Genomic DNA, 7,074 nt, shown 5'->3' with positions numbered 1-7,074 from the left:
AATAACTGTCTTACTTGTATATAAGAGATGTTGTCTGTATATACTTGTAGGCTATATCTTAATTTTATAACAATTTGTTGAGAGTAGGTTGAAAGTGCAGAACAGTCGAGTATTTTGTTTTTAAAATTCCTAGGCTATTCACTTCTTTCTTCTCCTTAAGATTATAACTCGGAAAATGACCCTTAATAATACATCCCTTTTCTAGGAATATACCAAATAAATTGAACCTTTATATACTACAATCTTTATCTTGTAAATGAAGATACATGAAAAAAGTTTCAAAAACTTTTTTATTAATACTTATTTTAACGAACAAGTGAAGCAGAACTCAAGGAACAGACTGCATTTAAATAGGAAATTCTTGAATGTCTTCTAGAATCAAAAGGTTCAGAAAAATGGAAATACTAACATTGAAACAAAAACCTTATATTGGCTTTAATATAGCGGTGATGAAGAAGAAAAAAATATTCTTATGTTCTTTAAATTATTAAGAATAAATTATATATAAACATCCTTTAATGCAGCCAGCCCAACTATAGTCTATTTTTTAATTTTGTGTTTTTCTAATTTTGAGCTCAATTTTTAATCTAGTATCATTTACAAAATTTTGTTTTTTGTTTATTAGCATTTCTGAATTTTACATGCATTTTCAAATATTTTGACTTGTTTTATTCCTTTAACTCGCAACAAGAATTTTTTAGCTTCTGATAGTTTCTTATCAATAAAGTATTTTTTATCAATTGGTATTTTTTTTCCTTTGCCAGGACAATTTTCTCTTACAGGAAGTTCATACTCAGGGCCCAGTGTAGAATAAAAACAAAAGAAAATGTTCTACTGTGATAAGAAATTTTAATATAAATGACCTGACAATCTATTCTCCATCATTGCTCTTCTGGGCATTATCTTGACCCTTCGAAGTAGGCTGAATCAACTTTTAAAGTGTGCTGAAGCACCTTGCTCTAGTTTTTTGTCCCTCTGGAGGGCGCTCAATCTTGTTAGTCACTCTGGATTTGTCACAGTTAAAAACAGGAACGAGGCCCGAATTTAAGATAAGGAAAGAGTTAAAAAGAGATGGGAAGAACATTTTAAGAATCTGCTAAGTCGTGACAAAGTTACAAAAAAAAGGTATAGAAAATAATAAAAAAATTGGGACACAGAATGTGAATGAAGATTTATTGTTTTAGGAAAGTTAGTATTAGTACTAAAAGGGCCAAAAAATGATAGTACGCCAGGGGCTGATGGTTTGGTAAATGAGTTTTTTAAATCAGGTGGTTTTGAGGTAAGAGGTAAGTTAATAAAGTTTATGAATATGATTTTTCGTAAAAAGAAATACTTAACGATTTCAGGAAAACTGTAATTAAGCACCTCTATAAGCAATTTGATAAAAGGGGGTGCTGAAAATATTGATTGGCCTGTTTTCTGTAGGAAGCAAAGTACTTTGAATATTGTCTTTATCGACCAACCAAAAAGCAGGTCGTCGCCAAATGGGTTGGGAAGATGTCATAAGGAAAGATAAAAATAAAACTGGAGCTTTATAAAAATAAAACTGGAGAAAGATAAAAATAAAACTGGAGACCTATTAAATTTAGTCATTTAGGACAAGTGAACTTACCCTACTGGAAAAATTTTTTGATTTCTATTGTGTGTACAACCCTAGGCAACTTGTTAAACACTTATATATTTCGTCTTCTATTTCGAATAAATATATCTGAAAAACTGTAATTATGAAGTGAAATTTGTAAAAATGAGGGTTCATAAACTAAATCATTTAAGGGGAAAATTGAATAAAAAGAATAACGCACGTTTTACTAAAACAAAACTAAAATAAATTATATCTTGCAATTCATGCAAACAATGAGCATGTTTTGGAGCATCGGGACAGATTTTGTGTTTCTTTCGTTCAACTTGGAGCTTAAACGTGTGACCTGAAAAAAAGAGTATGTTACTAATAACGATTTTATCATAAATTAGGCTAGCTTCCCAAAAGGTAAGATTATCATTGAAAGTGTATTTTTAATTATTTTTAATTTAATCGAATCATTTGCTTTTTTCACCTCACTTGATGTACCAGTCCTTGTTGAACTTTCCAGAAATAATTGTTTTTTGTATGTTTTAAAAAGATTTTAGTTTTAATAGTCGTATTTTAATACAAGTTTCGTTTATATTTTCATGTGTTTTACTAAAGACTGGCCTTGGATATAAGGTTGAAACATTCATTTACGGTTAAGGTTCCGCTGTCTTACAAAAAGCCTTTAAAGTGGTTTATGCAAGCTGTTTGCGATTACGATGCAGAGGCAGTGTGGCCTTTCTTGTTATTTAACCTTTTTATCGCTTACTGTTTGAACTACTTTTGTCGAGTTAACTTTAATCTGCTTGAGCTGCTTTTTAATTGATGAATAAAAGGAAAAATGAAGGCTTCTGTCATACCAGTTTGGTCTTCAGAATAAAATTGGGTGTGTTGATGCCCTTAATTCTAAAGCTTGTATCCTAATGAAGCCTAAACTGGCCTAAGAAAGTCTTGTTCTAGTCACACACGATGTTAGGTATGCATTGAACTCATTGGTACACGGAGCTATGCTCCATCATACGGTAAAAAGAGGCGTTCACCTCTTTGTTATTCGCACCTTCAGAAATTTATATTCCCGGCTTGAAGTACACATTAAAATTACAAATTCACGAAAGTTATCATTTTACAATTCGTCTAATCTGATATATGCTCCTCCAAATAGGCTTTCTAATAGTCCCAATAGCCCACCGAAGGATCTTAATTGTTTTGTTTCTGTTTATACAGGTACGCGTTAAGGTGTTATCACTTCACCTTCTCTTTTTAATAACAGTGTCTTTGACGCTCAATCAAAATACATATCCTAATACAATGAGGCAGCAACAAAAAGTCTCACTTGTCTTTTATGGGAATGATGTTAACAGGTCAAAACAGCATATTGAGAAAAACTTCAGTATGCTTGATAGTGAATATTTTAAAGTGGGGATGGAATTTAACTCTGAAAAATTTGTAGTTCTCCTATTTAATTGGGGCAGTTCGGGTCCCACTCCGTCATTCCAGCTGGAATGTTTTTAGGAAAGCCAGTTAAACAATTTGTTTATCTTGGACTTTTAATCCGGTCACCCTCAAGCAAACCCGTTTGCTGCGGATTTCCTGCCTTGAAAAAAAGTGTGGTGCATCTTATGCTTTAGTCCTCAAAAAAAAAAAAAAAAAAAAAAAAAATTCAACCTAATAATCCTTACTAAACTGTTTAATTCAACAGCACCATCACATTTTTAATACACAGCACTAATTTGAAGGATTTTCTCACAAACAGATAAACGTAATCTCTGTTTAGTACATTTTAAATTTGCAAAATATCTATTAAAATTACTCCCATGGACCCAAATTTCAGCATAATTCCACATAGATAAAATAGCATCTGACCTAGCAATAGACGATTTTGAACAAATTAATTTTATTTAAAAATAATTACAAAATAAACTTTATATATACACAACCTCCCGGGGAAGAATCAAAAGCCTGATGATGGACGTTGGCAATTCTCTAATTCTCAGCCAATAACTAAAATCATTCAAAAAAAAAAAACTAAAAAAAAACTAAAAAAAAAAAGGTAGAGAAACACTCTCTCAAATAACAAATAATACCAAAATTAACTTCCCTCTTAAACTTTATTTTAAATAACCCAATGTACTCAGATTCCTGAATGCCAGCAGGGATATCATTCTGAATAGCCGGAGCTAAATACCTAATTCCAAAACCTACATGTGTGGTATCTTCGTACTTAACAATAAAATTATCCACCTCCCTAATCACGTACCTACGGAGCGAACTATTTACGCGAAAAAAATCAGTAGAAACTAAGGAACATAGATAATTTTGACATCAACAAGCAAAAAAAGCAGCTTGATAATCGCCAATCTGACCAATATTAAGCAATCATAATTTCTTAAAACACGACGCGGTATCATTCACATTCTCTTCATAATTACCAAGAAGACGTACTGTTTTATTTTGAAGAATCTGCACCCTTATAAAATTTGCATAGAAATTACTAGATCAAAGACACAATCATAAGAAATATAAGGCACAACAAAAGTGTGGTACAGTATTAGAAGAACTTATAATGGTAAAACATGTCTTAATCGGCACAAAATTCCCAGACCTCTAGCACCTTTAGCTGCAACAAGATCACTATGGGCCTCCAAGCCAAATTACAATAAAGCTGGAAACCCAAATAACGCACTTCATGCACCTGTGACAAAGCCCTACAATTAGAAAATATCTCTCCATCAACACTAGTCTGCTTACCATCTCTTCTAATATCATAAAATTAGTTTTGTGCTTTTAACATTCAATTACAAAAGGCTCAAACTTGTAAATGCAAAGAAAAAGACTTTAAAACCCTACTTACTTTCAACAACAAATCATCAATGAATCGACTAGACACAGTTTAAGCAGTATCATCCGCAAAAGTTATAATAAAACAGTCAGGTAAGTAGAAACGCATTGAATCAATTAACACAAAGTACAGAAGTGGTCCCAAGACAGACCCCTGGAGGTACACCACACTTCACTTGAAAAGGAGAGGGAAAAGTATCACAGAGGGAATGCACATGTCCGAAGTCAAGTGACCGTTCGTAAAGCCGAGCTGGGTTTCACTTAGCATCTCCGTTTTGTAAGGTAATCATAAGGTCTTTTATGCAAAATTTTTTCAAATAATTTTGAAAACAGGGGTAGGATTGATATGGGTGTATAATTGTCAATATCTAGCTTAGAACCACCTTTGTGAAAGGGATAACTTTTGCCATTTAACTGCATCAGTGAATTCAACGGTTTGGAGGGAAAGATTGATTATGTGGTCGAAGCATGGTCGTAAATAACATATCACTGATTTAAATTTCCTAAGATTAATGCCATCTGTCCCTGCCAAATCAGATTTCATTCTTTTCACAACCTTCAGAATTTTGTCTTCGGTACACGTCTGAAATTCAATTTCACTTCCAGTTCCTCTATCATCCACAAATTCATAGTCCAAAAAATCATCATTAGAATTCCGCAGCCCTTCTGACTGTACATTTTGGTCAATATTTGAAATTTTTTTTTAGTAAATCTATTAGTAATAATCGTTAAATCATTAATAGTTTCTCCCTGAATCAGTAGCGATTTGGGTTGAGCTTCTTTCTTCTTTCCCAATAGATCATCAATAACGTTCCAAGTTCCTTTAGTATTATCCTTATTTAAACTCAAATGATTCGCAAAGTATTCTTTTTTAGCTTTTCTTCTCATCGAGTTCACTTTATTGCATATTATTTTGAATTCTTCCAGTTTTTCGGCACACTCATTATTTGAATAATCCACATATAATTGATTTATCAAATCTGACACTTCAAGAATTTCTGTAGTTATCCAGGGCTTCCTGGGCTCATTCTTATATAGTTTCAAACATTTCACTTTGCAAGTCTTATCATATATTAGCTGTACGATCCCCATCATGCAATAAAATGCACCAGAAGCGTCATCTTTCATATCTAATATTTCACTAAAATCCATGTTGCTTAACTCATCAACAATCCTCTGTAAATTCTTTTTTTTAACGTCCGAGTCTTCACTTTTTTTAATTTATTTCTTTTTATTCGGCCACAAGGTACCGTTACGACAACCGTGAAATGGTCCGAACAAGGGTATAGAACCACATCAGCATAACTACGGTCAAAATTCTTAGAACCAACAAAAATATTATCTATGAGAGTGGCTAAATGACTCGTAACACGTGTTCGAATATTCACAAGGGGGAAAAGATCATGAGCAACCATCAAATTAAAATAATCAAGATACACTCCATTCAATGAAAGCAGATCAAAGTGGAAATCACCCATACAAATAAGATCTAGACCTGTTCGAGACACCGCACGTGCAAGTTGATCAAACCCATGCTAAAATTTGTCCCAGCTAGCATTCGATTTCTTATACACAACAATAATAAACAGTTTCCTACTTTCCAAATCTAATTCCAGATTAAAACTTTCAAACTTACCCTCTAACCAAGCATCAATATCATTTCTTACTTAGTAAGACAAGACTTTGAAATCAAGCACACAATTCCCGCTCTATGAAGTGATGTCTAGTTTTAGTCTCTAAATTATAATCTAGAAAAAAATACAACGGAAGAGAGTGTTCCTGACTCAAAAAACTTTCAAATATACCGATAAAACTAATTTTTCCTTGAGAATTAGAGAGATATTGTAGCACATCCTCATTACCTGTAGTAAGATGGCAATTCCAGGAACTTAAATACAACTTATCAGCTTCCCAGAGGGTTAAACTGCGGACTTTGAACATAAGCACTATTTCTTAACTGTTGAAGTCTAACTTGGTTCATATACAGTTCAAAATCTGTTGCTATTGGTGCCAACAAAACCTCTTCTAGAGGAAAAGGTCAGCTCATTAAATAATAAAGTCTAGACGTAATAAGAGTAAATAAATACAAAACTACAAGAATCTACAGAATCACTACAAACACTGCAAAATCAATCAGTTATTAGTATGAGAAAATAGCCACTTCGCTTACTCGCAAAGTAAGTTAGGATAACATTCTGTTTCATGAGATTATCATTTGCAATGATGCTAGAATACTTAAAAAGCAAAGAGACTTTACACTATCTTGTCAATAGTGACCAACTTCCATAAGTTGAATTTGAGTCCACAGCACTGTATAAATATATATATATATATATATATATATATATATATATATATATATATATATATATATATATATATATATATATATATATATATATATATATATATATATATATATATATATATATATATATATATATATATATATATATATATATATATATATATATATATATATATATATATATATATATATATATATATATATATATATATATATATATACGAACATTCGTATATATTTAAGCTTTGGTCATCTGTCATACTAAAATTATCATTGGCAGTGCGCTAGCGCTGCCTAAGTAAAGAACGATGTGGGCAGAATGTTTTTTTTTTCTCCATCCGGGCACTTCGTATCGAAGGAG

At 32.0% G+C, this 7,074-nt stretch overlaps 1 long non-coding RNA gene across 1 annotated transcript in view; it reads right to left on the bottom strand.

Moving 5' to 3' along the window:
* Nucleotides 1–1,759: 1,759 nt before the first annotated feature.
* LOC148940885 (uncharacterized) overlaps nt 1,760–7,074 on the bottom strand; it is a 53,546-nt gene continuing 48,231 nt past the window's right edge. The window contains exon 3 of the long non-coding RNA XR_016143378.1: nt 1,760–1,925. This is a non-coding gene — a long non-coding RNA (uncharacterized LOC148940885). The remainder of the gene's footprint in view (nt 1,926–7,074) is intronic.

This window comes from Artemia sp. Qi Xiang Cuo, chromosome 19 (assembly GCF_049724085.1).
Source record: "Artemia sp. Qi Xiang Cuo chromosome 19, ASM4972408v1, whole genome shotgun sequence".
In the NCBI taxonomy this organism is placed as follows: domain Eukaryota; kingdom Metazoa; phylum Arthropoda; class Branchiopoda; order Anostraca; family Artemiidae; genus Artemia; species Artemia sp. Qi Xiang Cuo.
Note: the sequence above shows the minus strand (reverse complement) of the source record. Positions and strands in the feature narration are given on the sequence as shown.